The following is an 11,048-nucleotide window of genomic DNA, read 5'->3' on the forward strand; positions in this document are numbered from 1 at the left end:
CTAATAGTGCCCGCACCTTGTCCTAATTAGCTTGGACTACCGGATCTTTGCAATGCACATGTTTTAACCAAGTGTCACAATGGGGTACCTCCATGCCGCCTGTACAAAGGTCTAAGGAGAAAGCTCGCATTTTGAATTTCTTTTGATTATTCTCAACTTAGACATCCATACCGGGACAACATGGACAACAGATAATGGACTCCTCTTTAATACATAAGCATGTGGCAACAATTATTATTCTCATATGAGATTGAGGATATGTGTCCAAAACTGAAACTTCCACCATGATTCATGGCTTTAGTTAGCGGCCCAATGTTCTTCTCTAACAATATGCATGCTCCAACCATTAAGGTGGTAGATCTCTCTTACTTCGAGACAAGACGGACATGCATAGCAACTCACATGATATTCAACAAAGAATAGTTGATGGCGTCCCCGAAGCATGGTTATCGCACAACAAGCAACTTAATAAGAGATAAAGTGCATAAGTACATATTCAATACCACAATAGTTTTTAAGCTATTTGTCCCATGAGCTATATATTGCAAAGGTGAATGATGGAATTTTAAAGGTAGCACTCAAGCAATTTACTTTGGAATGGCGGATAAATACCATGTAGTAGGTAGGTATGGTGGACACAAATGGCATAGTGGTTGGCTCAAGGATTTTGGATGCATGAGAAGTATTCCCTCTCGATACAAGGTTTAGGCTAGCAAGGTTATTTGAAACAAACACAAGGATGAACGGTGCAGCAAAACTCACATAAAAGACATATTGTAAACATTATAAGACTCTACACCGTCTTCCTTGTTGTTCAAAACTCAATACTAGATATTATGTAGACTCTAGAGAAACCAAATATGCAAACCAAATTAGCAAGCTCTAAGTGTTTCTTCATTAATGGGTGCAAAGTATATGATGCAAGAGCTTAAACATGAGCACAACAATTGCCAAGTATCAAATTATCCAAGACATTTTAGAGTTACTACATGTAGTATTTTCCAATTCCAACCATATAACAATTTAACGAAGAAGAAACTTCGCCATGAATACTATGAGTAGAGCCTAAGGACATACTTGTCCATATGCTACAGCGGAGCGTGTCTCTCTCCCACAAAGTGAATGCTAGGATCCATTTTATTCAAACAAAACAAAAACAAAAACAAACCGACGCTCCAAGCAAAGTGCATAAGATGTGACGGAATAAAAATATAGTTTCGGGGGAGGAACTCTGATAATGTTGTCGATGAAGAAGGGGATGCCTTGGGCATCCCCAAGCTTAGATGCTTGAGTCTTCTTGAAATATGCAGGGGTGAACCACCGGGGCATCCCCAAGCTTAGACTTTTCACTCTTCTTGATCATAGTATATCATCCTCCTCTCTTGACCCTTGAAAACTTCCTCCACACCAAACTCGAAACAACTCATTAGAGGGTTAGTGCACAATAAAAATTCACATGTTCAGAGGTGACACAATCATTGTTAACACTTCTGGACATTGCATAAAGCTACTGGACACTAATGGATCAAAGGAATTCATCCAACATAGCAAAAGAGGCAATGCGAAATAAAAGGCAGAATCTGTCAAAACAGAACAGTCCGTAAAGATGGATTTTATTAGGGCACCAGACTTGCTCAAATGAAAATGCCCAAATTGAATGAAAGTTGCGTACATATCTGAGGATTACTCACGTAAATTGGCTTAATTTTCTGAGTTACTTACAGAGAATTAGACCCAGATTCGTGACAGCAAAGAAATCTGTTTCTGCCAGTAATCCAAATCTAGTATTCACTTTACTATCAAAGACTTTACTTGGCACAAAAAAACACAAAACTAAGATAAGGAGAGGTTGCTACAGTAGTAAACAACTTCCAAGACACAAATATAAAACAAAGTACTGTAGCAAAATAACACATGGGTTATCTCCCAAGAAGTTCTTTCTTTTTAGCCATTAAGATGGGCTCAGTGAGTTTTAATGATGCACTCGCAAGAAATAGTATTTGAAGCAAAAGAGAGCATCAAGAGGCAAATTCAAAGCACATTTAAGTCTAACATGCTTCCTATGCATAGGAATCTTGTAAATAAACAAGTTCATGAAGAGCAAAGTAACAAGCATAGGAAGATAAAACAAGTGTAGCTTCAAAAATTTCAGCACATAGAGAGGTGTTTTAGTAACATGAAAATTTCTACAACCATATTTTCCTCTCTCATAATAACTTTCAGTAGCAACATGAGCAAACTCAACAATATAACTATCACATAAAGCATTCTTATCATGAGTCTCATGCATAAAATTATTACTACTCCCAACATAAGCATAGTTATTCTTATTAATTGTAGTAGGAGCAAATTCAACAAAGTAGCTATCATTATTATTCTCATCAAGTGTAGGAGGCATAGTATAATCATTATAAAATTCACTCTCCATAGTAGGTTGTACCAAAATACCACTATTATAATCATCATAAATATGAGGCAAAGTATCATCAAAGAAAATTTTCTCCTCAATGCTTGGGGGACTAAAAAGATCATGAAAACCAGCTTCCCCAAGCTTAGAACTTTCTACATTATTATCAACAATGGTGTTCAAAGCGTTCATACTAATATTACTACCAGGCATGCAAATAAGATTCCATAGGTTTTTTAATTTTCGCATCAAACAATCCATGTTTTAAATCAGGAAATAGAATAAGAAGCTCATTGTTGTCCATTATGCCAAACTAGTGTAAACAAGAAACAAAAAGATGCAATTGCAGGATCTAAAGGAAATAGCTTCGAGCACACACACAACGGCGCCGGAAAAATGCGTTACACGGAACCGGAGTATGAGTGCCTTTTACCTTTCCTCCCGACAACGGCGCCGGAAAAGTGCTTGATGTCTACGGGAGCTTCTATTCTTGTAGACAGGTGTTGGGCCTCCAAGAGCAGAGGTTGGTAGAACAGCGGCAAGTTTCCCTTAAGTGAATCACCCAAGGTTTATCGATCTCGGGGAGGAAGAGGTCAAAGATATCCCTCTCATGCAACCACTGCAACCACAAAGCAAGAAGTCTCTTGTGTCCCCAACACACCTAATAGGTGCACTAGTTCGGCGAAGAGATAGTGAAATACAGGTGGTATGAATAAGTAGTAGCAACGGCACCGGAAAAGTGCTTTGCCCGGGACGATAAACAAGCAGTAGTAACGCAGCAGTAGTAACGCGAGCAGTGAGTAACGCGATAAGACGAGTAAACAAGCAGCGATAGCGATATTTAGGAATAAGGCCTAGGGAATAGACTTTCACTAGTGGACACTCTCAACTTTGATCACATAACAGAATAGATAGATGCATACTCTACACTCTCTTGTTGGATGATGAACACATTGCGTAGGATTACACGAACCCTCAATGCCGGAGTTAACAAGCTCCACAATTCAATGTTCATATTTAAATAACCTTAGAGTGCATGAAAGATCAATTCGACTAAACCAAGTACTAACATAGCATGCACACTTGTCACCTTCATGCTATGTAGGAGGAATAATACACATCAATACTATCATAGCAATAGTTAACTTCATAATCTACAAGAGATCATAATCATAGCATAAACCAAGTACTAACACGGATGCACACACTTGTCACCATTACACCGTGCGGGAGGAATAAAACTACTTTAATAACATTGCTAGAGTAGCACATAGATAAATTGTGATACAAAATACATTGCAATCATAAAGAGATATAAATAAGCACTTCACTATGCTATTCATAACGGTGAATAAGTATTACGTGAAATATAGCCTAAGAGACCCGCACGGTGCACACACTGTCACCTTTACACACGTGGGACAAGGAGTCTCCGGAGATCACATGAGTAAAATTCACTTGACTAGCATAATGACATCTAGATTACAAGCATCATCATATGAATCTCAATCATGTAAGGCAGCTCATGAGATTATTGTATTGAAGTACATAGGAGAGAGATGAACCACATAGCTACCGGTACAGCCCCGAGCCTCGATGGAGAACTACTCCCTCCTCATGGGAGCGACGGCGGTGATGAAGATGGCGGTGGAGATGGCAGCGGTGTCGATGGAGAAGCCTTCGGGGGCACTTCCCCGCTCCGGCGGGGTGCCGGAACGAGAGACTCCTGTCCCCCGGATCTTGGCTTCGCGATGGCGGCGGCTCTGGAAGGTTTTCCGTATCGTGGTTCTTCGCATCAGGGGTTTCGCGACGGAGGCTTTAAGTAGGCGGAAGGGCAGAGTCGGAGGGCTGACGAGGGGCCCACACCACAGGGCGGCGCGGGCCCCCCCTTGGCCGCGCGGCCCTGTGGTCTGGCCACCTCGTGGCCCCACTTCGTATGCTCTTCGGTCTTCTGGAAGGTTCGTGGCAAAATAGGCCCCTGGGACTTGATTTCGTTCAATTCCGAGAATATTTCGTTACTAGGATTTACGAAACCAAAAACAGCGAGAAAACGACAAGCGGCACTTCGGCATCTTGTTAATAGGTTAGTTCCAGAAAATGCACGAATATGACATAAAGTGTGCATAAAACATGTAGATAACATCAATAATGTGGCATGGAACACAAGAAATTATCGATACGTCGGAGACGTATCAGCTACCTGCGGATCAATCACTTTCATGCTCTACCCCGGCCGCGTCTACCCTCCAACTGATCGCCACGAATCCGCGCGATACTGGTCAGGGGGTTTCTTCTATCTGAAGGACGTCTCCGACCCGGCGAGCGAGAGGGTGCTGCCGCCTTTTAAGAACAGCCCTGCCAGCGAGGATCCGGCCTGGACGCAATGTCCTCATCTCTGCGAGTCGCCTCGGCTGACTCGGATGGTTAGGCGGATCCGCAAGCTGACGAGAGGAGGGTCGACGGGGAAGGACCTTACCATGTCCTGGTTCACCAAGCGGATCCAACCACTTCGGCCACGGGGACCGCCTGATGTTCCGGTACACGGGCGCGACGATCCTATGCGTGCGTCCAAGGACAACCTCTCCGCCGATGCCATCGACAAGCGGATCCGACTGTTGATCAAGATTCCGCGTGATCTTCACGTTCACGTGTGTAACAAGGACATCCACACCAACGGCTCCGGGACCGCGGTATGTTATCGCGTCTTAACTTGTTATTTTATTTGTAATATGTAATTTGACTAAGTGCGGCTCTGCAACAAAGCTCGAAGCCCTCGAGGAAGGCGACCTCGGAACTCTCCTCCGGGTTCCTCACGCGGGCAATGCCGACCCGGAGGCCGCATCGAGGCGGAAGCTCCTGAAGCACCGCGCCCATCCAAGAAGGAAGAGGGCTGCCCCCTCCGAGTCCTTCGGCCAAACGTGCCCGCGAAGCGCTCGGCATCGCGGCAATTCGCAAGGCGGAGGCGGAGAAAAGCTCCTCAAACTTATCGATACCGAGCAACCGAGCCCAACCGGAAATCCACCGGTTCTTCGAGACCTTCGGGTAAGTGCTAAATTTACGAAGGAAAATCCTTCCGCCATCGTGAATCAGCATATACTTAATCATAACGCTCTTTTCTTTTCGCAACAGAAGTTCCGGAAGCCAGCCCCCCAAGGCCCCTAAGGCCCCCAAGAAGAAGACTAAGCCGTCTCCGGCTTCCATACCGATCACACCGAAGTCGGAGTTCCGCCCAAGGCTTCTTCAACCGCCAAGCCGGATCCTAAGGACGTCATCAATATTGATGACATCCCTGAAGACCCGACCGCCGAGACTGGCCAAGGCGATTCCGGCAAGGGCGCCTCCTCATCTGTTCCTCCGCCTGAGCAACCCAACGCAACTTCCGCCGAGCCTATGGCCGAACAATACGAGCAGAAGGTGCAGTTGATACGTGCCACTGGCGCATCCCAGACTCCGTCGGTGCAGAAGCTCCCCCTCTCTCAACGTCACGCGGAAATTTCAGCCATGATGGAGAAGGTGTGGGGGCCTGCGGATACAAAGATGAAGGAGCTCTCCGACCTCGACAGCGAACTCAAGGTCTTCTTTGCTAAACATAAGGAGGTGCGCCAGGTAACACTAGCCCCCAAGCATTGGTTCAGACATTTTTCCGTGTAACATGTGTTAGCCGATGCTTCTCTCAACATTAATCTTAGACGGAAATTTAAAATTTTCTCGATCCAAAACTTTGAACTCCTCGCCAGCCCCCAGAATTTTGAATTTCCGGCTAAATCCTCTCTGCGTCTCAGAGTACGCGGAAGCTGCACAAAGACCTGCGTGTCCATGTGCTGGAGCAGATGACGGAAATAGAAGGGCTGCGCCAGAATGTTGAGAATAGCCGTCAAGCTGTGCTCCGCCTGGAGACCCGTTTGAAAGGTGAGAAATCCGAGTTGCTTAAATTTGTACTGTATGAACAACCATAATGTATAACTTGTGTGATTTTACGTATTCGAAGAAAGCCGACAAGCGCCCCACCATCGACGCCTTGTCCGCCAAGATCCGAGGTAGTGGAGGCGGAGAATGAAACTACGAAGAACTTCTTGAAAGAGTCCTCCGAGAAGGAAACCAAAGAAAAGAAGGAGCTCTCGGAAAAACATTCCCGCGAAATGGCGGAACTGGCTGATAAACTCAAGAAGAGCCATCAAAGGGTGACCACCCTGGCGGCCAGGAACAAGAGCCAGGAGGCGGAGGCGGAGGCTATTGACAAGATGATCTTCCGTAAGGACCCTTTTTGTTATTGTTTTAACTCCGGCTTCCTCAAAATTTTCTCTGTCCGCGGAAGAAACTGATCCTTTTTACTTTGCAGCAAGCCTTGGCTTTGAATGGACCAAAGAGTCAACCCTCAAAAGGACTGAGGCATATGATGAAGCGTGGACCTCAATCGAGGACCTCGTCGAAGCATGTCGCGGAATTGCCAAGGCCCTGAACCTGAAGAGAGCCAAGACAACGGTGATTGACCGCATGACGAAGCTCATGAGGAACGTGCCGGAACTTATCAAGGATTGGTAGGAGTCTTCATCTCGCGGAGTTGCTGCCCTCGTGCTAGCCACCTGCAAGGCGCACTTCCCCACCATGAAATTTGCAGATGTCACACGCGGAGCCCCCAAGGGTACCACCATGAGACATCTCCTCGCGGAAGCCATGGGATTTGATCGCCTTTTCGCTGGATGAGTTAACCACTCGTTCTGGTACAACAAGCATGATCTTCCCGAAGGCTTTTCCGACCCGGAGGAAGAGGAAGAAGAGGCTGCCGAGGAAGGCGACGAGGAAGGCTCCGGGTCAAGTGCTGACCATGACGAGGAAGGCTCCGACTTCGATGGCGACGGCTCAGGCGATGGCTCGGACGACGGCTCCGCCTACATAGCTTCTGATGAAGAGCAGTCCTCCGAGAACCTGTGAAACAATGAGAACTGATGCATCACTTTTGACCCCGGAGTGGGTTTGTAATGAATAACTTAAATTCTTAAGTAGCTAGGGACGAAAACATGTTATGCGCGGGCGGAAAACACTTATCCTGCTATCCGTTTAATATTATTTGCATGTTTCGTTGGGTTTGAAAGCAAGTGCTGGTTTTGTATTTTCCGGCTTGCCCATTTGACCTTCCGCGAGCCGGAAGACCCTTAGCCGGAAACGCTCGCCAGCAGCGACGAAGCCCAATGGCAATCCGTCAATAACCGCGGAAACAAGCCCCCAGCCAGGGTGCCGAAAATCGCTGCCAGGACTCCATGAGTTTGCAACAGAAAATATTTCCGCTAGAAAACTTAAGCTTACGTCCTAAGGGACGATTTTTGAAAATCACAACTTTCATACACGCCTAAGCGGAAATATCCGGCTCTGCGGTTTTAGTCGGAAAACATACACGATCTAAAAATGAACAAGTAAAGGAGGTAAATGACTCATAGAGTGAACCAAAAGCTTTATTTCATTGATCATGTATAATATTGTTACAAAGTATGTAATTCTATGCTAAGTGTGGAAAGGACGTAGCTGTGCAATGTTCCAAGGACGTTCTGTTTCATCGTAAATGTCATCCGGATCCTCCCGTTTACGTTTCCGGTGCCAATTGGCGAGTCTGTCCTTTAGCTCACGGAAATCGACGAGGTAGTACGATCCGTTGTGGAGCACTTTGCTAACGACGAAGGGTCCTTCCCATGGAGATTGCAACTTATGATCTTTCACCTGACGAAGGCGGAGGACCAAGTCTCCGGCCATGAACGAGCGATTCCGAACTCGACGACTATGGTAGCATCGGAGCCTGTGCTGGTAAATGGTGGAACGTTGGTCTGCTAAATTCCGAGCTTCTTCGATCAAGTCCACAGATAGCTGTCTGGCCTCGTCAGCAGTTTCTTCGTTGTAGGCGGAGACTCGCGGTGAATCATGGATGATGTCGGAGGGAAGCACAGCTTCGGATCCGTATACCAGGAAAAACGGAGTGAATCCTGTTGACCTGTTGGGGGTAGTTCGTAAACTCCACAGGACAGAGTCCAGCTCCTCAGCCCAGGCTCCGGCTGACAAGGGATCACCTCGGCAATGCCTACGTGTTGTAGACTTGGGTTTCGGGAGAGAACGACGATGGAGATTCCGGGAACGAGATTAGGCACACGACGTACCCAGCTTCGGGTCCCCTCGGTGGAGGATCCCTACGTGCTTGCTAGCAATCCACTATATGAAAACAAGTATATTTACGGGGGTGTCGCCGTAGGCGGCGCTATGTTGTCTATCTCCTCTCTATCTGTTGGCCTCCTTATTTCGGGTGCCCTGGCTAGCTTTATATATGCAACCAGCCTAGGGTTTTACAAGAGTCCTAGTCGACTACTTCTTCGGGTTGCCTTGTTGGGCCTTCTCCATATTGGGTCTTCTCCATATTGGGCCGAGCCGGGTATACTAATAATGGGTACCCGAAGGGTATACCCATGTCAGTAGCCCCCGAGTGTCTAGGGAAGTCGAAGACTTGCGTAGAGACTCCAAGCATAACCATCTCCGAAGTCGAAGAAATACAAGGCGAGGTCCATATCGTAGATCATGTGTAACGTAGATGATGTCGACGATTCTCAAAGTTATTTTTCTGTCGGGTGCGCGACAGCGCTCCCGATGGGAGTAGCCCCCGAGTCTATGTGCAGGTGCTTGCACTTGGGCATAGACTCAAGTTGTACTACTCGATGAAGAACTTAACTATATTTCTGGAGGACTTGATGAAATCCATGCGCTCCCGATGGGAGTAGGCTCCACTCGAGTCGTAGAATCGAGTTGAGTCTACAAACCTTGATTGTCGTAGATGTTGTCAAAGTTATTTTTCTATCGGGTGCGCGACCAGCGCTCCCGATGGGAGTAGCCCCCGAGGCTACAGCCAAGTGTTTGCACTTGGGTGTAGGCTCAACTTGCTTTTAATCGACTCCACAATTTTTCCTCTTTCTTGTATCTTATCGGGAGAGTGAACAATGCTCTCGATAAGAGTAGCCCCCGAGCCTATGGGCAGGTGCTTGCACCTAGGCATAGGCTCAAGTTGTACTAGTCGATAAAGAACTTGGCACAACCCCTCTTTTTATCGAATCCAGGCCGTTGCTATTTTTATTTGACATCCATATCTATATTGTACAGGGATAATGGTAATTGAGGCTAGTTCATCTGACGGATCAGGTACTAGTTAACTGCTCTAGTGGCAATCCGCAAAAACCTACTTCAAGATCACGTCCCTGGACATGATCCCGGGATACTGGTGTTAACTCGACAGGTGCCGCTTAAGGTCTTACCATTCGTCGAGTCCCAGTCATGTTTTATCGGGTACCTAACGCGTCCGTTAGGATTTTTCTTCGTATCTGTTGATACGGATAAAAGTAGCAAACCGACGTCAGAGACGGTGCCACGCCGCTCGGAACGGATCCGGGGTCTTACCTTCGCAGCGTTTTGCGGCATTCAGAGATTATTCGCGACTTTTGGCGCTCTGAGAATATATTGTCGAGTGCCTTGTTCGGCTGATGCAATGACTCATTTTGCGGGTTCTTCTATATTTTTCTCGGGCGTGATGAGATAGCCGAATATATTGGGTTTTTATATATTGTCGGCAGGCACATCGCCAATACTCTTGCTCGGAACAAATGATGAGTCAATGGACCCGAAGATTTGTCTATCCTCTTCTCTTTCCGTTTTTTTTCTCCTTGATGATAATTTCGTCGAGTTCCTCCTTCAGGAAAATTTCTTCGGGTCCTTTTTGAGGACAATTCTTCGGGTCCTCCTTGAAGATAATTCTTCGGGTCCTCCTTGAGGACAATTTCGTCGGGACCTGTCCTTTCTTGAAGACAATTTCGTCGAGTTCTCCCCGTAGACAATTTCGTCGGGTTCTCTCTTATATACTTTAAATTTTGCTTTCTCCTGCACAAACTTTTTCTATCTTTTCCTTGACTCTCTTTTTCGCATGCGGTGTTAGATGCTCAGATTCGATGATATGTAAAGCGAATATATGCCACGCAGCCCCCGAGCGTCGGGTGCGGCGAAAGTAAATGATAATCAACTTTATGTAAAACAAAAGAACACTTAGCTTATTGGGCATGACAGAGTCGATGCGATGAAGTCTTCGAGTGCCGAGAAGAAGTCGAGCTGAAGTAAAAACCACCAAATAACGAAAGTAAATGCCGCCATATTGTTGATGAAGAAATAGCCGAGCCCCCGAGTGCTGCTGGGGTGATATGATGATTATTGCTTAGATGCTGTGTCGCAGTTGCGACCTGAGGCGAAATCATGGTCGACCCCCCGAGTGTTTGCTATGATATCGAAAGAAATTGATGGAGTCGCGGCGTCATATAGGGTAAAGCCATTTAGGATGAAGCTATTGTCCATAATATAATATGAGCCCATGAAGATGAATTCAAGATGAAGTATTTTGAGATGAATCCATATTGAAGATTGCGCTATTAAATATAGAGCATATATTAAAGATGAATCCGCCGATATCATAGAGGATGAATCCATTGACCCGAAGAATCCAGTAATAACCATAGAAGATGAATCCGTTGATATCATAGAGGATGAATCCATTGAACGGAGAAAATAATTCCAGTAATAACCATAGAAGATGAATCCGTTGATATCATAGAGGATGAATCCATTGAGC

Source organism: Lolium rigidum, chromosome 1, assembly GCF_022539505.1.
Source record: "Lolium rigidum isolate FL_2022 chromosome 1, APGP_CSIRO_Lrig_0.1, whole genome shotgun sequence".
Classification (NCBI taxonomy): domain Eukaryota; kingdom Viridiplantae; phylum Streptophyta; class Magnoliopsida; order Poales; family Poaceae; genus Lolium; species Lolium rigidum.